The sequence below is a fragment of the Labeo rohita genome, chromosome 21, assembly GCF_022985175.1.
Source record: "Labeo rohita strain BAU-BD-2019 chromosome 21, IGBB_LRoh.1.0, whole genome shotgun sequence".
Taxonomy (NCBI): domain Eukaryota; kingdom Metazoa; phylum Chordata; class Actinopteri; order Cypriniformes; family Cyprinidae; genus Labeo; species Labeo rohita.
Window position 1 is genome coordinate 22512555 of NC_066889.1, and position 24350 is coordinate 22536904.

A 24350-nucleotide genomic window follows, 5' to 3' on the forward strand; every position below is an offset into this window, starting at 1 on the left:
TTTGCAGTCGTTTGGATATTGCATTCTCCTATTTTAAACACGAAAAACAATAACTCGCACAGGGTATTTTTCTGTATGGAAGACAGTTTTTATATTTTATATATATATGTATATATTTTTACAGTTTTTATATATCAGCTATTTGATCGCGCCGGCGCCTCGCAGCCTGTTCATTATTAAAATAATACACAGAATCACCCAAACAGATACAAAGTTACACTAGTCAGTTTAAATATTCTGTATTAGTCTGTGTCGTACAGGGTGAGCACCGGTCCGATCCACTGCGGCACATTTTTGTTCACTTTGATTTTTTCATGTCGATATTGGAACGTACGCCCGGTTAATTTAATGGTTTAGCTGCAAATACATTGTGAATATGGAAACATTTGGATTTGTGCTGAAGGACAGCCATACGTGAGCCCATACTTTCAGTTTCGCTTTAAATTATTTCTTTTAGTTTATTTATAGCTATAAGCTTATACCTATTATTATATACTGCATTATATTATATTTATTCGTTAAAAATGAATAAGTTATAGTTTTTTGGTTTTAGTTTTTGGTCTGTTCTGAATACGGTTACATTTAAAGGATTTGCTGTGAAGTGCAGGGAACTAAAATAGCCTAGGCTATGTGAACATACTGAGCTGAGTAAACAGGAAGTGTTTGTCCGAACCCAACCGGTTTTGCGAGAGAACGCAAAAAACTTTGCGAGAGAACGCAAAAGTTTTGCGAGGGAACGCAAATGTTTTGCGAGAGAACGCAAAAGTTTTGCGAGGGAATGCAAAAAACTTTGCGAGAGAACGCAAAAGTTTTGCGAGAGAACGCAAAGTTTTGCGAGGGAACGCAAAAAAATCTGAAAAATATTTTTCCTCCCACCCTGAATTTTTTTTTCACTCACTCTGATTTTTTTCACCACCATGTCCCTTAAGGGGCTCCGTAAGATGCAAAGTCGCATTTGCAAAAAAAAAGTTGGAATTGTGAGATATAAACTCGCATTTGCAAGAAAAAAAGTTAGAATTGCAAGATGCAAACTCGTATTTGCGAGAAAAAAAAATTGGAATTGCGAGATGCAAACTCGCATTTGCAAGAAAAAGTCGGAATTCCAAGATGCAAACTCGCATTTGCATGAAAAAAGTTGGAATTGTGAGATATAAACTCGCATTTGCAAGAAAAAAAGTTAGAATTGCAAGATGCAAACTCGCATTTGCGAGAAAAAAAAATTGGAATTGCGAGATGCAAACTCGCATTTGCAAGAAAAAGTCGGAATTCCAAGATGCAAACTCGCATTTGCAAAAAAAAAGTTGGAATTGCAAGATGCAAACTGGCATTTGCGAAAAAAAGTTGGATCTGCGAGACGCAAACTCGCATTTGCATGAAAAAAGTTGGAATTGTGAGATATAAACTCGCATTTGCAAGAAAAAAGTTAGAATTGCAAGATGCAAACTCTCATTTGCAAGAAAAAGTCGGAAATGCAAGATGCAAACTCGTATTGGCATGAAAAAAGTTGGAATTGTGAGATATAAACTCGCATTTGCAAGAAAAAAGTTAGAATTGCAAGATGCAAACTCGCATTTGCGAGAAAAAGTCGGAATTGCAAGATGCAAACTCTCATTTGCAAGAAAAAGTCGGAAATGCAAGATGCAAACTCGTATTGGCATGAAAAAAGTTGGAATTGTGAGATATAAACTCGGATTTGCAAGAAAAAAAGTTGGAACTGCGAGATGCAAACTCGCATTTGCGAAAAGAAAGTGAACTGCGAGATGTAAACTCGCATTTGCGAGAAAAGTCGGAATTGCGAGATGCAAACTCGCATTTGCAAAAAAAAAAAAAAAAAAAGTCGGAATTGTGAGATATAAACTTGCATTCGCAAGAAAAAGTCAGAATTTCAAGATGCAAACTCTCATTCGTGAGATAAAAAGCCACAATTACTTTTTTTTTCTATTCAGTGCCGAAACGGGCTTCCATACTAAATAAAGTATAGGGCCATGTTTTATTTATTTGCGTCCTCTTTTTCTTTTCTTTCTGCCTGTTTTCTAGCTCAAAATCACCTGCGTCTTCACCGCATCGTTGTCATGGAGAAATGCTTTCTGGAATCACAGTCTGTTGTTTAAAGATGGTATGATTCATTTAGTCTTTTCAGATAACATGTATCTTTGTCACCCATGGTCCACTTCTCACCAGGTGTGCTGTAGACAAATGGGATATTATAATGGACGTCCTGTGTGTTTCCAGAGCAGCATGAAAATAATGAATTGATTAATGAATGAGTCAAACACCCACTGCAGATTTTTTTTTTTTTTTTTTTTGTGGTAAATCAGTTTGGCTACGTCTAGTTTCTACATTTGAATGCATGCTGAATTGTTCATCTTGTTTTGTATATAAATGATAAATGCTTTAAATCTTCTTCAAATGCTCATTTATGTTGCACCAAGTGATCTAAAGACAACTTTCTACTGATTACAGGACCTTTTAAAAATCTAAGAGGCTGTGTATCCGTTGCCCTGGCTGAGTAGATATTGTGAGCTTGCAGAAGTGCTAATAAGATAATGAGAAATGGCACAGTTTGGGTGAAAGGTGAGGAATGTGTCTGGATGTAGGAGAGAGAAGCCATTAAAGCTGGTCTTTATTTAAACTGTCAAAACTCTGGGAAGGTTCAGTGCACTGCCAATGACATTGTGGTAATTATGCATTCTTAAGTGTATGAATCAGGGGAAAAAAGGTATTTGTATTCACCTTTTTGTATTTTTCTTTTGTACTGCTTAAAGTGCAAGCTTTTCTCTCCTCTTTTTTTATATTCACAATTTTCTGCAATTAATTCAGCCTGACACTTAACGTATCGAATGTATCTGCTCTTTTTTGTCTCTTCTAAGTCATTTATCGACTCCCATCATTTATATATATATATATATATATATATATATTTTTTAACTGGTATTTATTTCAAGAAATGCAGATCTAGTTGTCTCTGATATATTATGACATAATATATATTATTATTGTTAATGTAATGTAGTATATTATTATAAAATAATCTCTCAAATGTTACTTAACCATCTAAATTGATCCAATACTGATTCACTGTCGTCCATAAATGACGCTGCAGAAATGACTCTGCAAAACTGCAGTCCTGGTCACTTCCGGTATCTTCCACTAGGTGGCGTCGTGTTGCAGCCTGCTGCCTGCCCTCCTCTCCTCGATGACTTCCTCATGTGGTGATTAGGAGCAGGTAAAGGACGGTTATTTACTCTCTTGTTTAGCTCCCGTCAGAATGACGGACGAGGGGCAGCCGTGACCTTTCTGCTCCGCTGAAGCAGACTTATATTTTGCCAGCCCTGTTAATTCATTGTCTTGTTTTCCCCCAAGAATAGGCACGAACGTCACCGCTAATTAATGAGTTTGTGAGGAGAAATATGGGTCATAGTCTCTATGAAAGAGAGCGGTTAAAAAAATACTTTCCTCTAAATGAAAATTCTGTTTATTTACCATGAGATTTTTGAACCTGTTTGACTATTTTGTTCTGTGGAAAACAAAAGGTGAATCCAGGCTACTCTATTCAATATGAAAGTGAATGAGGTCAGTTCTGAAATGACAAAAAAGCACATAAAAGTATGTTTGTGTGCTATATTCTCATTGTTTATAGCGTTAATCTGAGAACAATGTCCACCATTCAATCGGATTTATAAGGTAAATCATTTATAAACCTATGCCAACAAAGGAAAATACATAATTATCTTTATGAATATGCTAACTGTTAGTCTGATTTCTAAATAAAAGCTCAAACCCACACTCTGAGTTTACATGTTTTGATGTCTACATGTTGTAATACAAGAAATTACAGTGGCTGCTGGATTTCTGTCTTCAGATATAGTTAAATATTAAATATTAAGTTGACATTTTAATTAAATGTTGTTTAGTCAATATTAAAAAAGGATTATATCGCGCAGTAAAGTGTAAAAACAATCGTTTTGGCGCCCTCTGCAGGCCTTTGATATAATTCATAATGTGCATTAGTTCTATTGTTTATAATACATTATGTATTTTAACAATTTTGTTCAATAAAACCATATGATTACTTGCTTTTGATACTTTATTTAAACCAGTTATTATTGCCTCATTGCTATATGTATTTTAAGTCATTTTAAAGGCTATTGTTTGCTTAGGTCTATTTTTATTACCTCAAAAAATGAATTAGAATTGTCTGATCCATAACTGAATACTCGATTACTTGCTTTTGATACTTTATTTAAACCAATTACTGTTCCCTCATTGCTATTATATATGTATTTGAAATACTTCTAAAGGCTATTGTTTGCTTAAGTCTATTTTTATCACCTCAAGCAATGAATTATAATTGTCAGATTGCTTGATCAGTTATTTTTGATACTTTATTTAAACCAGTTGTTATTGCCTAATTGCTATTATATATGTATTTTAAGTCATTTTAACGGCTATTGTTTGCTTAGGTGTATTTTTATTACCTACAAATATATAAAATTGTCCGATTACTTGCTTTTGATACTTTATTTAAACCAATTTTTATTGCCTCATTGCTGTTATATATGCATTTTAAGTCATTTTAAAAGCTTTTGTTCGCTTAGGTTTATTTTTACTACCTCAAAAAATGAATTATAATTGTACAAATACTCGATTACTTGCTTTTGATACTTTATTTAAACCAATTATTTTTGCCTTGTTGCTATATATGTATTTTAAGTCATTTTAAAGGCTATTGTTTCCTTAGGTCTATTTTTATTACTTCAAAAAATCTATTATATTTGTCTGAATACTCGATTAATCAGAATAATCGCTTGATTACTCAATTACCAAAATAATCGTTAGTGACAGCTGAACTATATGCTCTAATTTTTGAAATAATTGTTCATTTGAATCAAATCTTTCCAGTGAATTGGATCTAGTTCTAGTTCAACCACAACTCTGCGTTTGTTCATCTCTACGATCGATTTAGCTTACGATGCTTTTGAGAAGCACAACCCTTGTTTTGAGTCAGTTTGGTCAAAATAGATAAAGCCTGGAATATTTTCAGTGAATAAAAACTTTAATTTCTGTCGCATGACTTCAGAATGAAACTGCTTTCTTTTGTGTCTTTTTGAAGCTTGACAAACCCAGTTTTTATTCATTTATATTGAAAAGAGTGGCCTGGATGTTCTTCAGAAATTCATTTTTGTGTTCGACAGAAGAAAGAAAATCTGGAACGACATGAGGGTGAGTGAATACTGACAGATTTTTCGTTGAACTATTCCACTTGTATGTGTGTGAGTCATCATATTGGTTGATCCAAGTGGGAGTTTCAACAGGTTTGGCTAGATCGACCAAAGTGTTTGGTGTAGATTAAAGGAAAGAACATATGAAACAGAGAACAATGCTGCAATTTTTGGCACTTTCAGAAAAATGAAACGACCCCGCACAAGTGGGCAAATGTAACACTTTGCAGTACATTTAACTGTAATTTGCTTTCTGCCACTCTGGCATGGCGTTACTGTCTGATGCTCTCTCTCGCTCTCACTCTCTCTCTTTCAGTCCCCATTCATCTCCTGTCTTTAAAAAGCAATTTGGGTTACAACAGGTAAATGGGTCACTGCGCCGCAGAAGTCGGATCTCCCTCTTGCTCTGACGCACATTTACACTCACACACCTACGCTATGATCAGCAGACCACACGGGAGCACAAACTCTCTTAGAAACAACAAAACCCTCGGGCGTCTGCTGGCTCTGAGTAGGCAGTGTGAAAAGAGCACATGCGATCGCTGGCCACAGTAAGAGCAGCAGTACTGAGAGGGGAACGGATTTTTCTGTGTTAACTAATGACCTCTTATTTCCCCAGTTAATGAGTCTCCACTGTGAGCGCTGAGCTCACTGCACAAGCCATTTACGCAAAACTATTTAGTTTGGTTTTATGCATTTATTTAATACAAACAAGCCATTGTGCTTCATTAGATTTCCTAGGCTCTCTTTCAAAGTTAATCTGGTTGCTTTTCCCATTTGACAATTTTACGTGGTCTCATAGGATGGCCTGACTTTGCTCTGCATTGTAGATTTTTAGTTCATGAGTTTTGTAATATTGAAATAGTCTCCTATATGCTAACTGAGGCTGCATTTATTTGATCAAAATATAGTAAAAACTAATATTGTGAAATATTATTACAATTCAGGTTTTCAGTTTTAATGTATAAAAAGCTGGCATAACAGTGTCACATGATCCTTCAGAAATCTTTGTAAATTGCTGATTCGCTGGTCAAGAAACATTTCCTATAATCAGTGTTGAAAACAGTTGTGCCGCTTAATATTTTTGCGGGAAAAGTGTTACTTCAGGATTCTTTGATCAACAGAAAATTCTAAAGAACATTTATTTGAAATAGATCATTTTTGTAACATTCTAAATGTCTTTACTGTCACTTTTGATCAATTTTCTGCATCCCTAGTTAATAAAAGTATTAATTTCCTGCTAACTGTATCGACAAGAAAACAATTTTTCTTAAAACATAATTAGTATAGTTGTTTTACATGTACAATCTTCACATTTCAGCCTTTTACGTTTTCTAGAATGTCTTGCCCACTTAAGTTCCATGGTAAATCCATTACTATAAATGTGTTTTTTGTTTGTTATTAACAACTATAGATAAGTCAAACCTGTTTTATGGCCCATTCTACAGAATTGATTCAAAGTCAGAGTTGGAAATGTCTTGGAAATTGTTTTTTCCACAAATTTTGTATGCATGCAAAATGTAAAATGTCCAAGGTAGCCTACACATTCCACATTTCTAGTAATTGTGCAGTTAATTCTCATATTGTGTTTTAAGAAAGTTTTGGAATGTTTGTCCTCTCCCCAGATTTGTCACTACCGAAACACAATAAAATATAATTTAATTAGAAAGGTTATATTGATCTATTAAGATTTTGGTTACATCTATATGGTAAATATATTTTTTGCTATTTTATTACATTTTTCTTTCAGAGGCAAATCAATAACAATTACATTTTTAACAATATTTCAAGTGTGATTTATGAGATTTGTTGTATTTTAAATCCAGATTTTCTTTGTAAAAGGTGAAAAGTTGATAATACTGATCTGGATTCATTAGTTTGAGTATACATTGAACCAAACACTATCATAGCATCTTAGTTGATAATTCAGTATACTTTATTTTTGACAAACATCGTGTATTTCTGTAGTGACGGTAATGTTTTGGTAACAACCACATCATATTACAGAATTTTAACTTGGATAAACATTCTAAAAAATTCCAAAAAATTGCATAACCGTACTAAAAGTTTGTTTATTCCCTCAAATAAAGAATTATGTGTTCACTTTTGTCACTACCGAAACAATGATGACATGTTTTGGTTGTGACTGTTACGGTAGTGACAATTTTATGGGATAACACCAAAAAAACAAAGATGTCACTACTGAAACTTCACCAAATGTTTCAGTCATGACTATTTCGGTAGTGACAATTTTAGATTCTTTTGAACCTACCCTTAATGATGCTAATCATGGTTAGCTAGCACAGTTCTGAACAGCTGTACACATATAAAATATGTTATGGAAAAACAACTGTTTCGGTAGTGACATGAAAATGCTGGACACGTTTTTGTACAGAAAGTTTCATAAATTGCAAAGACGGTGTAAAATATATATTTTTTTACTTAACTTAAAAAAAATCAAAAAGATATTTTTAAAAACAACAATGGAAAAAAATGCTAAAATTATATGATTATATGATTATAAAAGAATATGATTTTCATTAGTGGAATTTTAGGGGTTTGGGTTCGGGACAGCCACCTCCCAGTTGCAAGTACACAAGAAATGATTTTATATATATTAAGCTAATATATTACTGATAGTTTAAATACTATTGTCGGTTTCAGTAGATAAAAAAAATTATCTTAGAAACCATCTAATATTTGAATGCTTAAAAGCTTTTTAAATGGGTTTTTTGGTTGTGGGACTGCAGTTTACACCAATCCTGTATATGGCATATTCCATATACGGCATTCGACAGCATCTGTCACATAAAACTTAATGTGTTTTGAACATGGAAACCTTGGTAAATGTAGTAGCACAAAGAGGAACATTAACCATGCTTAAATGGTGAACTGTAGGACAGAAGATCTTCTGGTGTTAGTTTAGTCCCCAAGCACAGTCATTGAGAACTAAATTAAGAAAAACTGGAAAATAATTTCCGCAGGCTAAAAGAGCAATTTAGGTAAAAATGTGCTGTACATTTTCTTTTCCCCCTGACTTCAGGATTATCAAGGAACTCATTTAATTTCAGAGCCAACGCATCATTAGATGTTTTCATTTTTAAAGCTTTGACATGAGTGGAAATGTTTAAATCAATTTTCTTGAGTGTCAAAGTTCTTGCTGCAGTTTATAAATCATTTCTTTTTTGTTCGTTTTTGTGAATGCGGGTTTTTGCTCAGCGTTTAACTGAGCCCTTGTTTCCGCTCATGTCTTCAGGTTTCATCCCGCGTTCTGATAAATATTCATCCACAATATGTACCAGTGTTTGTTTACATTTGCATGCATGTACCCACATCTGTTTAAACCTTGACTCAGTAACCTCTATCAGAAGTGAACAGGCTGGGGAATGAAAATTGCTTTGACTTGAATCTACTTTTCACATCCAATTCTCTCAGCAACAGCCTATCGCTCAGATCTTTGTGTCAACATCTGTTGGGTAAATGGATGCTGCTCACTACTAAGAGACATGTTTTTTAAATCTGACATAGTTTTGTCATATTAAAACAACTGTCTGAACATCCCAACTGGTGTCATTGACTCAGTCCGTGGTATGAGGATAAATTGCTTTGTTTAAGATCAATTGCTTTGTAGAATCGCTTTGTTGTCATTTGTCATTTATGATAAATCGCTTGTTGTATTCGTCTTTCTAGGTTATTTTGGATATGTAAATGTGTGAAATTGAGGCAGGACTATTGGTTCGGGCAACCAACAGAACACAGGGATGATTTTGATGTGAGAGGACAACAGGGGATGGACTTTTTAACTCAATTAATTAATTCATATTGTGGCCAGAAGTGATGTTTTGAAGTTAAAACACCTTCATGATAGATTCGTTTCTTTTAAACATGCAGCTTTTCATTTCACAAGACATTAATTGATTAACTGGAGTTGTGCTGATTACTTGTGGGTTATTGTGATGTTTTTATCAGCTGTTTGGACTCTTGCTCTAACGGTAGCAGGATTGTTGTTCCTGATTGATAGCAGAAGGGGTAATAGAATTGTATTGGAAACCTGTTTGGAAACAAGCATTTTGCATTTTTTTTGAAGGTCAGTTCAGTGAACATTAAGATTACAAGACTAAAATTTTTGTAATTTTGACTTTATTCTTAAAATATTTTGACTCTATTCTCGTAATTTTGACTTTATTCTCAAAATATTTATTTATTCTGAACTTCAACTTTATTCTCGTAATTTTGACTTTCTTAAAATATTTTGACTTTATTCTCAAATATTTTGACTTTATTGTTGTAATTTTGAATTTATTCTCTAAATACTTCAACTTTATTCTCGTAATTTTGACTTTATTCTCAAAATATTTCTTCATTCTCAATTTCAACTTTATTCTCAAAATATTTTGACTTTATTCTCAAAATATTTCAACTTTATTCTCATAATTTTGACTTTATTCTCAAAATATTTCTTCATTCTCAATTTTGACTTTATTCTTAAAATATTTTTACTTTATTCTCAAAATATTTCAACTTTATTCTCATAATTTTGACTTTATTCTCAAAATATTTTGACTTTATTCTCAAAATATTTTGACTTTATTCTCAAAATATTTTGACTTTATTCTCATAATTTCGACTTTATTCTCAAAATAATTTGACTCTATTCTCGTAATTTCGACTTTCTCAAAATATTTTGACTATTGTCGTAATTTTGATTTTATTCTCTAAATATTTCAACTTTATTCTCGTAATTTTGACTTTATTCTCAAAATATTTTGACTTCATTGTTGTAGTTTTGATTTTAATCTCTAAATATTTCAACTTTATTCTCGTGATTTTGACTTTTTCTCAAAATATTTCGACTTTATTCTCAAAATATTTTGACTTTATTCTCAAAATATTTCAACTTCTCATAATTTTGACTTTATTCTCAAAATATTTTGACTTTATTCTCAAAATATTTTGACTTTATTCTCATAATTTCGACTTTATTCTCAAAATAATTTGACTCTATTCTCGTAATTTCGACTTTCTCAAAATATTTTGACTATTGTCGTAATTTTGATTTTATTCTCTAAATATTTCAACTTTATTCTCGTAATTTTGACTTTATTCTCAAAATATTTTGACTTCATTGTTGTAGTTTTGATTTTAATCTCTAAATATTTCAACTTTATTCTCGTGATTTTGACTTTTTCTCAAAATATTTCGACTTTATTCTCAAAATATTTTGACTTTATTCTCAAAATATTTCAACTTCTCATAATTTTGACTTTATTCTCAAAATATTTTGACTTTATTCTCAAAATATTTTGACTTTATTCTCATAATTTCGACTTTATTCTCAAAATAATTTGACTCTATTCTCGTAATTTCGACTTTCTCAAAATATTTTGACTATTGTCGTAATTTTGATTTTATTCTCTAAATATTTCAACTTTATTCTCGTAATTTTGACTTTATTCTCAAAATATTTTGACTTCATTGTTGTAGTTTTGATTTTAATCTCTAAATATTTCAACTTTATTCTCGTGATTTTGACTTTTTCTCAAAATATTTCGACTTTATTCTCAGAATATCTTACTTTATTATCAGAATTTTGACTTTCTTCTTAAAATATTTCAGCTTTATTCTCGTAATTTTGACTTTATTCTCAAAATATTTCGACTTTATTCTTCTAATTTTGACTTTCTTCTCAAAATATTTCGACTTTATTCTCAAAATATTACGAATCTCATAAGATTAAAAAAAAAATGTATCTTTCACTAAAACGCTGTTGTACTGTCGTAAAACAGTTCACTAATATTAAATGATTTGCAACTTCCATTTAACCTCATTCTCTTTCAACATTAAACTGAAGCTTCGTGCTGAAATTTTCGCTCTGTATCAGTAAACAGTAAACCCCGCCTACATTGATTTGATTGGCCATCTCATTGATTTTGACGACAGATCTGAAACGCCTCATATGTGCAGTGGGTGTGTGAATGATTTGCGGGAGTCACTCACATCTGTAAACCTGCTTAGGTTACTTCTCAGATTTTAACAGTATTTATAGCTCCTAACAGGTGGTGTAACTATTAGAAATGATTCCTAAACAACCTTCAGAGTGATTGATCTAGTGGCTAATAGACTCTTTTGAACTGAACTGTTTTTGCTTCATTGGTTCCACTGTAAATCCAGTTAATTGGAATGTTCCAGATTAGCTTTCTGCCTGTTGTTGATATCATGGCTTTTCTGCCTCCTTTCGAAACCGCGTCACTGTAGGGGCACTCACACCCCTGATGGGATTTACGGCTGGATTGGACACTTTGTATGCAAAATTGTTTGTCACTAAAATAGGGCTGTTGGGGCCATGTACTATAATTATAGTTTAGTCTTTCTCTCTGTCATCTGCATATCCACTAATTTCTATTCTTATTTCTGCTTTATTAATTGCTTGCTCATCTCTGTGTAGGTAAATTACAATAATTAATGTTTGTTGGAAGTGAGGACTATTGACAGCTACATACAGGTTTCTTTTGTACCAGTGGTATGGGCATAACAGCTTCCCTTTTTCTTCTTGTCTGCATGTTCTGTTCTCATAGGACCTCTTTAACTACTAGGTCTGATTTCTGAGCATCTCAATTTATTATTGACCTTTAATTTTCATTTTGTTGGGGCTGATGGTTTTGCTTTGAGGGTTTTTCTGATTCAGTGGCTTTTGGTTGTTTGTGTTCATTATGTACTGTGCTCTAGGGACAAATTAAAGACCTTGAACAAGTGACCTGTTCTGTAGAGTTACAATCATTTCAGAAGGTAAGCTTTAAAAAAATGTGTGTAACAATAATTAAAAAAAAAAAATTAAAAAGTACAAGTAAATTTAAAAATATATATTCCATTTAATATTTATTTTATTTTATTTTTTCCTACCACAAAGATTTAGATTTCAAGTGAAATAAATGATAATACACTTGTTAATACCAGTTGTAAATGTGGCTGTTCATTTTATCTTCCTCATATTTTGATGATCTGTAATTTACATCACCCAACAGGCCCACAGTATTATATTGGTTCTACTCATTTGCAGATTAGTTGATAAGTGTTGATGTCACATGACCTTTTGTTTTAAGAGTGGCAACCTTCGCCTGTAATGAGTCATTTTTGAGTGCTCTCACTTTGAGCAGAACATGTCCATTCCTGTCGCAGCTTCAAGCTGTGATAAATGAGGTAAATTATAATTAAATTAAAGAAAGGATAATGCCTCTCCATACTCCCCAGTGTTGACACTGATGAGGAAAAAGCTTCAAGTGGACAGAAAATTGCTGTAGACGTGTGTGTTTCTAAGTAATGAGTTGCGTATATCCATTTGGCCTCTCTCACAAAACACGAGCAGAACAAATGTCTGTGGAAATTGTTTGTAAAACCATTGTTGCTTAAAAACTCTCACTGAATTTGCATAAGAATAGTTTAACAAACGATTTACACAGAAATTGGTTCTTATGTTTGATGAATGAGGCTCCTTGACTTTTAGACAGTGTGGTTATTGGTAAAACAAAAATCTTTTTGGAATTGAAAAACTAAACTAAAATATTAGATTAAAAACCTAATCTTAAAAAAAACCCTTAAAAGTATAAATGTTGAAATGTTTCCTCAGTTCAAGTTCAAGTAAAATGACAAACACGGAAATAATAATAATGATTTAATTGATTATTTTTATTAATGTATTCAATAAAAAATAATATTATTATTTTAAAATACAATATATGAATAAAAATAACCAATTAAATAAAAAATAATAAATTAAATCTAGAAATAATAAAAAAGCTAATTAAGTGTCAAAAGCACATATCAAAATTACTAAAATTTAATCTAAAATGAAAATGTAAAATATAAAGGTAAAAGCAAATTCAAAATATTAATAATACTATAGTACTAAATATATATTTTTATGTTTGTGCTGTGTACGTATATATGAACTAAACAAAATTGAGAAATGTTGCCTTGGCATGTTTTTCCCCCTTGATTTTTTTTATTTTATTTCATTTTATTTTATTTTATTTTATTAAAAACAGTAACCAATACAAAATAATCAGTTAGATTAAAAATAATGATACATTAAAGGAATAATTTATAAAAAATTTATAAAAAACCTAATGAAATGGTTATAAATACCAAAATGTATTAATATTAACTAATATTTATTTATTTATTTTTAAATATGTCTATATAATTTATAAAACAAAGTTTTTAGTTCATTTATTTTGTTTTAATTATTTGGTACTTCAACGTGACCTACACAAAAATGAGAAATGGCATTGTCATGTGTTTTTCCCCTTTATTTTTATTTTATTTTATTTTATTTAAAAAAATAATTTAATACAATAAATTAAGAATAAATTAAATTAAAAATAATAAAATAAAGCTATATAGAAATAAGAAAAAAGCTAATAAAATATCAAAATTACTAAAACTTAAATTAAAATAAACTAAATAAAACTTAAATTGAAAATATAAACAATAAAGCAAATTCAAAATATGAATAAATACTATAATAGTGAACAATATTTATATATTTTTTAATATGTCTATATAATTTTATATTACGTTTTTAGTTTTAGTTAATTTATTTTGTTTTAGTTTAGTTTAGTTAATACTTCAACTTGAACTACATTAAAATGAGAAATGATGCCTTGACATGTTATATTTTCCTTTATTTTATTTTTAGTTTTATTTCAGTTAAAGTTAATTTTATTTCAAGTTTATTTTATTTTATTTAAAGTAATTATGTTTTAATTTAAGTTAACACACACACACACACACACACATTAAAATACCATAGTATTGCCATCTAATACCATCACTATTCCGCCACAGTACTTTTTTGCACAGAAAATGTCATAATAAACACAGTCTTTTTTGTGTATGTAGATTGAGGAAGACATGTCAAATACAGCTGCAGAAGCTTCTTTAATAAAAAACGGTAGTATTTTCAGAAATCTTTTAGACCCTTGGGGTAGCACTGATCCGTACGTTGTTTGAAGCAGGGATTTTGAGTTCTGCTCTTCACCGCTCTCTCTCTGCCTGTGTTTATCCCTGCTGCTCTCCTCTGAGCATTTAGTCACGACTGTATGTGTGTGTATATGCCTGCGTGTGTGTGTCCAGGGGCGCAGGGAGGGAAAGTCTTGATTGATCTGCCTCTAAAGGTTGGAGCAGCGGCAGGTCGCTGTGCGTCTGCAGATTGAATCAGGCAGTTGCTCTATTTTTGCAGGTTTGGGACTATTTTTGCGGGCTGCGGAAAGGTGGGAACTCACCTCTTGTGAAAGTGCGTCACCCTGCGCATGCAGCTTCTAAAAACAGATCCACTACACACGTGGCCACGCACGCAGACAGACACACAACGCACCATGTGAGACACGTTTAGAAAAGGAAACTGCTATTTTTAAGTACACCAAACCAGATCTTTTCTTAGACAATAATGGTGATGACTTCATTGTTAGCACACATTTCAAACTACTCTGACCTGATTCCTTCATAACAATATTAAATATTCATCATTATACATTTGGATGTTGTTTCAGTCTGAGATGCTAAGTTTGATTCTGGCATAGGTGTGTAAGCATTCATTTAATGTGTCATTTGCCTGTCATTTACATTACATTAACATCATTATCTATCATGCTCATATTCTCCACGGCTGTGGTGTGGGAGAAAGAGTGAAGGAGTCTTTGTGACAGATGTGATTATGAGTGATTTATTATTATTTGAGTATACACAGTTCAGCTATTGGGTAATATTCTGAAATTGTTGCAGATTTCTTTTCCTTGTAATTTTGCTACCTCTTCATTGCTCTCACATATTTATACATCTGTGTCTTTTATTATGTCATTCCCCAGACTGTTGTGTTCATAGCAGGTAATTTTAACTAAATGCAATGCTGCAGAATTGAAAGGTGCAGGCTATGGGAATGATAAAAGTGAAATACTAGAGTAGAATAGTTTAAGTCAAATGTGAGTCAAGTCATGGAGAATTCTTAAAGGGATAGTTCACCCAAAATTAAAAATCTGTCATTAATCACTCACCCTCATGTTGTTCCACTGATGTCACATGGACTATTTTAACAATGTTCTTACTACCTTTCTGGGTCTTGAAAGTGTCAGTTGCGTTGCTGTCTGTGCAGGGTCAGAAAGCTTTCGGATTTCATCAAAAATATCTTAATTTGTGTTCTGAAGATGAACAAAGGTCTCACGGGTTTGGAAGGATATGAGAGTGAGTAATTAATGAAAGAATTTCCATTTTGGCGTGAACTATCCCTTTAAGACATCTCAAGATCACCAACCTTCTATTCACGTATTTACATTTAGTTACACACATACGTACATAAACTGGTTGGCCATACTTTCTTGCCTGCTTTCTTTCTTATTTTCTTTTTTATAACTCGAAGATAGCAAGATTTTTTGATTTTTACAAATTTAAAAACAGAGAATTTGACAAATTAAGAATTCTGTATTTGCTAATCAAATAATATTCATGTATTTTCAGTTCAGTTTTTCACACAAATGTTATTATGCTGATAATGTAATTTGTGATTAAAACATTTCTATTCGATTAGAAAAATTACAGACTAGAATAATTTTCTGTAGTTCTGTAGATTTATTTGTGTGTGTAGCTACATCAAGAATATATTTACATAAATGGTATTAATGGCAATGTATGGATATTATTAGGGATTATTTATGTATTTATGTATTTATTAATTTATTTATGGTATATATATATATATATATACTACCAGTCAAAAGTTTTTCAAAGGATTTCAAAGGATTTTTAATATTTTTTTTAAGAAGTGTCTTCTGCTCACCAAGCTTGCATTTACTTGAGCCAAAGTACAACAAAAACAGTAAAACTATATATAAATATTTTTACTATTTAAAATGACTGTTTTCTATTTAAATATATTTTAAAATGTAATTTATTCCTGTGATTGAAGCTACATTTTCAGCATCATTACTCTAGTCTTCAGTGTCACATGATTGTTCAGAAATCCTTCTAATATGCTGATTTGCTCATCATCAATATTTAAAACAGTCGAGTACATTTTTTTCAGGATTCTTTGATAAATGGAAAAATCCAAAGATCAGCATTTATCTGAAGTAAAACATTTTTGTAACATTATACACTATACCGTTCAAAACTTTGCAATTTTTTTTAATTATCTTTTTTGGTGAAGAAATTATAGAAATTATTACTTTTATTTAGCAAGGATGCTTTAAATTGATCAAAAGTGATGATAAAGACATTTATAATGTTACAAAAGATTTCTATTTCAGATGAATGCTCTTCTTCTGAACTTTGTATTCAGCAAAGAAACCTGAAAAAATTCTACTCAGCTGTTTTCGACATAATAATAATAATGACAATAATAATAGTTCTTTGAGCAGCAAATCAGAATATTAGAATGATTTCTAAAGGATCATGTGACTGGAGTAATGTTACAAATTCAGCTTTGAAATCGCAGGAATAAATTACATTTTAAAATATATTCAAATAGAAAACAGTTATTTTAAATAGTAAAAATATTTCATTTTTACTGTTTTTGCTGTATCAAATAAATGCAGGCTTGGTGAGCAGGAGAGACTTCTTTAAAAAAACATAAAAAATCTTACTGTTCAAAAACTTTTGACTGGGAGTGAATTAGAATTTAGGATTTTGACAGATGTAAAACAGAAAAGTTACAGTGCAAAATGAAGAATTCTAACCATTTCTAGTCAAATAACTATATTAATATTTTCACAAAAATGTTATACTGATAATATAATTTGCTATTCAGAATTTTGTATATAATTAATAATCTTTTGTTTATTTTGTTTTTTTTTTTATTTTGTATTTTTCAAAATGCAAAAGTCCTAAAACTGTCTGTTCAATTTATCCTCCAGTTACGGTTAAGTAATAAGGTGAAAGTAGGATAGACACGGTTATTCCCCAAACAACAGAAGATGAAGAAATTACAGACTGAATGTACTATCTCACGCTAAAGCGGGCAGAATCATAGTCCCATGAGTCCTTTGAGCGCATGTCTTTGTATTCCCCCTTCTCCTCCTATGCAGATATGAACATAAAGTGTTAGAACGGGGCCTCATTTTTATCTACTGTTTTCTCCACAACAGAATGTTTTCTTTAAAAGCATTTTATATTCCCAAGGTTTTGTCCAAACAGCAGTTCGGATATGAGAGTCAATCCCATGCTGTCTGCCCCGAGGGCTGCCAATGGTCAGCTTGTTTTTCAGTTTAAACTCAAATACAGCATTTATGTAGAGATTTTAAAGATGTAGCAGCGAAGTAGCCAGTTTAATTCTAAAAGCAGATCATATATATTATTTACGCTGTCTTTGTTTCTCTCTTTTTCTAAACCTCTATTTGTCAAGGTTGTTTTCCCATCACATATTGTCTTCCTAACTCTGCGGTGGCCGGATCTTTCTCTTTCAATCTCCCTGTGGCGTACTGAAGTGGATGTGCCGTGTCTGAACTTGTTCAGAGAGAGGCAGCAATTTATTACCGCCAATCCACTGGTACTCTGGGTTTGCACTTTTTAGTGCTTTTTAGCCTTCATTCGCTGGTCTGTAGCACTGAGGATGCATCTCTTCCTCTAGTTTATTGAAGAGCAATGACGTCAGGAGCCCAAGGCCCTCAAGACAGATAGATAAAATCAATGTGTGAGGTTGTTCTGTCACGGACTAGACATGTTGTTCTTGAACATTTTAAATTGACTGCGCTTTTTTGGTGTCTACTTCGTTTTGTGTCATTAGATTGTTTCGATGGACACCTCTGGGCTGGATGTGTTGAGCAGCACAAATGGTGTCATTTGATTTATTGCAAGTTGCATATGCAAAAATCATGTTGTAGTCATTGCACTTAATATTTTATGACATTTAGAACAAAGCATTATTCAAAATCACATTGACACAATGGGGCAATTGCCTTAAACTAACCTGAGGTTAAATCTCTTGCTCAAGGGCGTTATGGTGGCAGCCTATGAATCTCTCCCTCTGGGGTTTTAACCTACAAACTTTTTAAAAATTTGGGCTATTTTTTAACCACTAATTGCATATTACTTACACAGCTGAATCAGTAGCCTGTATATAAGTAACATGATATTTTCTTAGCTGAAAAGGTAAGCTCAGGGCTGATAATTGTAAAGCAAAATGTTTGATTCCCATAAGGAGCAAAAATCACCATGTCCTTGAGCAAGGCACTTGATCTAGCAGAATTATTCCTGTACTATAAAATTACTATAATTTATAATGCTATAAGAGTACTACTGGGAGTACTGTAATTTGCTTAGGATAAAACGTCTGCTAAATGACTACTTTGGAAAAAAGGTGTTGGTTGTTCAATCCTTGTTTTTAGCATATTTCTATGTATGCACGAATATAGACACACATTGTGTTTTGAGTGACTACATGTGCATGCTACAAATGTGCTTGTAGTGCATCTGTTTGCAGTTGCTACTTTGTTTGATATTTTGTTATAAATTGCAATGATGTTCAAACACTTTTAAATGTGTTATACATTAAGCATGGCTTAAGTGTCTGAGTGGTCTTTATTGTAAATTGTTTGCTGTATATTGTTATGTAATTAAGCATGGGATTGCTATGTAGCAGATCACTAAGCAGCTGTCTCCTCATGTCAAATAACAATGGGAGATGATATCTAAATAGGTGTTCTGGAAGCAATATTAAATCTGTGCTCATCTATCTACACTACCAGTCAAAAGTTTTTTAAAGATTTTTAATGTAGATTTTTAATGTTTTCAAAGCCTGCATTTATTTGATCCAAAAGTACAGCAAAAACAGTAAAATTGTGAATTATTTTTACTACTTAAAATAACTGTTTTCTATTTGAATATATTTTAAAATGTAATTTATTCCTGTGATTTTAAGGCTGAATTTTTAGCATCACTACTCCAGTCACATGATCCTCCAGAAACCATTCTAATATTCTGATTTACTGCTCAAAAAACATTTATTATTATTATTATTATTATTTATGTTGAGAACAGCTGAGTAGAATTTCTTTGATGCTTTATCATCTTGTTTGTTCAATTTAAAGCATACTTGCTAAATAAAAGTATTTCTACAATTTCTGATGAATTAAATTTGAATTGTAATAAATATCAGAATAATATATTTTCTTGAATGGTATAGTATATAATGTTACAAAAGATTTTTATTTGGATCTTTCTATTCATCAAAGAATCCTGAAAAAATAAGAAAATAAAAAATATATATTAAAATTAAATATTGATAATAATAATAATAAATGTTTCTTGAACAGCAAATCAGCATATTAGAATAATTTCTGAAGGATCATGTGACACTGAAGGAGTAATGATGCTAAAATTCAGCTATGAAATCACAGGAATAAATTACATTTTAAAATATATTCAAATAGAAAGCAGTTATTTTAAATAGTAAAAATATTTCACAATATCACTGCTTTTGCTGTATTTTGGATCAAATAAATGCAGGCTTGGTGAGCAGAAGAGAACTCTTTAAAAAAAAATCTTACTGTTCAAAAACTTGGTGGTGTAGATTTTTACATTACATTACATTCAGTTGCTCATGATTAAGAGTGCTGAAGAGCCATGCTGACGCAAGATTAATGTAAATGCAGCTCAATACCCTTGTAATTTGCTTCAACCTTTTTGAACTTAATGAATGTTTATTTTAGATTCAAGTGTGCGTAAGGACTTGGAAGCAAGCCGAGTACGACTGTTTCTAGCATGCAGTGCCATCTGCTGTTAAAAACTAAGCTCAGAATCGATTTGAAAGAGAATCACAATGCATTCGGAAAATCGATGCACAAATATTTCTTAATTCGCAATGCATCGATCCCCCCCCCCAGCCCTACTTTTTATATTATGATTATGGGGCAAATTATCGATTAACAAAGACTTATTTTCATGTTATGACTTCATAGCACATGAGTTGCAAACCACTACATTTTAGTTTGTGTACCACATAATCAGCTCCATATGTATGGATTTTCTGATGTGAACTTGCTTGGTAGCTCACCTGGTACAGTAATGCATTTGCGATGCGGAGTGTTCAGTTAGAAGTCCATGAAACACGAGTCACGATATGAGAGCTCAAAGATTTGTAAGCAAGCTGAAATGACATGGTTGCTTAAGCAAATGCATTTTTACCTTACATTTACTTTGGTTTAACACTGTTGATAAGTTTTGGGTAGGGTTTAGTGTAGACGCTGTGCTGTTTTCAAATGTGATAAAGCATTAACCTTTTAGCACCGCAAATGCCGCAACATGTACAACAACCAACGTAATACTCATTGGACATGGACTTTAATATCATTTTGCAGAAATGCCAACACGGGCACATTTTGTCATTGAGCCTTGGTTGTATATATTGTTATATAAATGAGCATAGCATTACTGTGTAACAAAATGCTGTGTGGGTGTCTACTCTCAATTCACTGTCATATTAAAGAACACAAACAGAGAGAGAGAGAGGGGGACTTTGTGTCCAAGTACTTTTATGTCCACTTTAGAATGTTAAATTGTTCATTTTTAAGTTATACATTTTTAAATAATTTGGCATAGCATCGTTATGTAGCAAACGGCTAAGTGACTGCCTCGTCTGACTTCACTGTCATATTAAAGAACAGAGAGAATGGATGGCTAAAGTAGTAGTAGAGTAAGTTCTGCCCTTTTGAGAGATGAGTCATGAGTTGTACTCTGAGTATTATGGACTTTGTTAATGTCTTGTCCTTCCGCTTCCTCTGGTTTCCTAGCAGGGATGTGGGTCACTGTGGATGCACAATATTTGCTTTCTCAGTAGACTGCAAGGGACATGAGCCACAACCTACTGTTCTTAATAACAGAACAGTCCCCTTTGCACATACGGTACAGACACCCACACAACTGGACTTGAAAAGAACACTGTGATCCCAGATGGCTTTGTGTGCATCAAAGCTTGTGTGTTTCATGGGATCACTAGAAAGAAGTGTTTACTTACCTAAATGTCTGTAGGTGTGTAAGTTAGTGTCTGTGATACCCACACAGAGTGTCCCTAAAAAGCATTTGGACACTTGAGTTGTTCTTTAAAATGAATGAATGTCACAGCATTATATAACAAGGATTTGTTTAAAAATAGCATATCTGTTAGTCAAATTTTAGGGATTTGCAATCCAGTGATATTCATTCATTTTTACAGGTGTCCAGATACTTGCTGGAGCCTTTGTATGTGTGGAGGAGGCATAACAAGCAATACAACGCCTTGATGACATCATTAGTGAAGGTATCACAGTGAATCCAGCTGTTTGCTCTGAGGCATGTTTTTTTTGCTTTCTCCCAGTCCCCCCCCAGCCTGAACGAGCTTCAAGCCACACCAAGGCTTCTCGTTTGGGTAAACAGAGCTCAATAATTCATCTGTCAGCATACGGGAGAGCTGCCAGGCTTTCATTCACTCCCAGGGCTCGGCTGAGGCAGCATGCTCATCTCCCGGCCCTGCCTCACCTCGCAAAGTCACATTTAGACAAATGAGCACCAGCCTGTTTCAAATCTCTGAAGGGGAACTGTAAAACCAGAGATGAGGCAGTGAGTGACTGGAGATGAGTTAGAGAGGCATAGTAAACACTAAAGGACAGGCGGGTCAAACTCCAGAACTGCCGTCATATTCTCTAGATGCTCTAGAGGAGGGGTGTTCGAACCTGCTCCAATCTGCACCAACACCTGCCAGAAAGAACCTGAAGACCTCAATTAGCAGGTTCGAATGTGTTTAATTAGGGTGGATGGGAGTCTTCCAGATGCAAGGGTGGCTACCACTGCTCTGGTTCCAAACTGCATTCATGGAGTACCCCCAACACTTTGCATGTCTCCTTTGTCTAAAACACACATTTCAGGTCTTGGAGTCTCAACTAATGAGCTGATGAGTTGAATCAAGTGTGTTTGATTAAGTAGACATGCAAAATGTACAGTTTTGGAGGTACTCCAGGAATGTGTTTGGGAACCACTGCTCTAAAGCACATTTGTCAAACTCCAAACCTGGAGGCCTAGTGTCCTGCAGAGTGTAGCTTCCAAAAAACCTGTCTGGTTTTTTCTAGTAATCCTGAAGACCTTCATTAGCTAAATTAAGGTGTGTTTAATTAGGGTTGGAGCTAAATTCTGAGGTCCTGCTGAGGCCACCATCCTGCTGAGTTTAGTTCCAACCTTACTTTAACACACAAACCTTGTAGTTTTCAAATAAACCTAAAGGATGTGATTAGCTGGATCAGGTGCATTAGGGTTGAATCTGCAGGACTGTGGACCTCCAGGAACTGAGTTTGACACCCCTAATGCAATGCTCTAATGCAAGTATGTCTGTCCAGCCTTGTTCCTAGAGCAGGGGTCCCCAAAGTCGGTCCTGGAGGGCCAGTGTCCTGCAGATTTATTTCCAACCCCAATTAGACACACCTGAACCAGCTAATCAAGCTCTCACTAGGCATGCTAGAAACTTCCAAGCAGGTGTATTAAGGCAAACTCTGCAGGACACCAACCCTCCATGACCGACTTTGTGCACCCCTGTCCTAGAGAGCCCCCTAAAGCAGGGATGGGCAACTTCGGTCCTGGAGGGCCATTGTCCTGCAGAGTTTAGCTCCAACTAGCTGCAAAACACCTGCCTCGACGTTTCTAGTAATCCTGAAGATTAATTTAATTAGAGTTGGAGCTAAATTCTGCAGGAGAGTGGCCCTCCAGGATCGAAGGTGCCCATTCCTGACCTAGAAAGTTAAGCTCAGGGTTGCCCAAACTCGGTCCTGGAGTCCCGGTGTCCTGCCCGGTGTTTAGCTCCAACCCCAATTAGAAACATCTGAACCAGCTAATCAAGCTCTTACTAGGCATACTGGAAACTTCCAAGCAGGTGTACTGAGGCAAGTTGGAACTAAACCCTGCAGGACGCCGGCCCTTCTAGGACCAACTTTGGCCACCTCTGGTTTAGCTTCAACCTGCTTCAACTCATCTACTTGGAAGTTTCTAGTTATTCTGAAGACCTTGACTAGCAGGTTCAAGGTGGGTTTAATTAAGGTTGGAGGTAAACACTATAGGACAGGACACCCTTTTCTACTCTTTTAAAGTGGGCAACTTCATACTTTACCTACTACTAAAGGCAGGGGTCTCCAAACTCTGAAACGACCTTGAAGACCCCTGCCTAAAGATATATACCTTAGAGAAGTAATGCGTCCCTTAAGATACTCCTATAAATGTTTTAGGGTTGCATATAGAACAGAGATGTGCCTTTTAAGGGTGCTTCCCCAGTGACAAGTTGCTTAGCCTCGCTTCACTATTTTTTTTTTCCATCTTTTTATCCTGATAGCACACATACATCACAGAGGCGTATATTTGACGCCTGCATTTACATCTGGAAGACAAATTTTCTAGAGTGTTTGCTCATCTGCAATATGTTTGTAGGACGTTTCCTATCAGATGTCAAATAGACATCTATTAGATGTCTTTAAGATGTTTATGATTTAGAATGGATGTAAAATTGGCATTTTAAAGACGTCTGTCAGATGTTCGTACACAGCAGATGCTTTCCAGTTCAAGTGATCTTTAACAGACATCTTGCAGATGTACATCTGCTATCTGGGTAGTTTCGTTTTCTACTGTGAAACAACGGCCTGGGACAGTGTTGTCACCTTGTGGAACGACTGATTATAGCAAAATAACTTCAATGTGCATGTGCTATCTGCACAAAAAACAAAGGGTGGTGCATGTACTATTTTGATGACGCAATCCGTGTCACGCTTACGCATAAAAAGTGAAGTACACTTTGAGATTTAATGACCATTTTTGCTATTTTTTGTGTAGACTCTTCTAGAAAAGTTATAGGACCCCTTGATCTCAAAGGCATTTTTGTATAGGTAATGTTATCTTGAGCAGACCTTTCATTATCACCATAAAGTCCAGTCCATAGTGCAACTTATTTTATCACATCAACAAAAACTAATCATCTGATTGCTATAAATCAAGCAATTACAAATTTCCACATTTTCAAGGACAGGATCATGGCTCTACGAGACCCTTGGGTACATTTTTGGAGGTCCTGATGTAGTATGTGCCAGGAATCATCATCTTTAATTCCCGCTGGTCTTGAAAGTCTTGGATAGT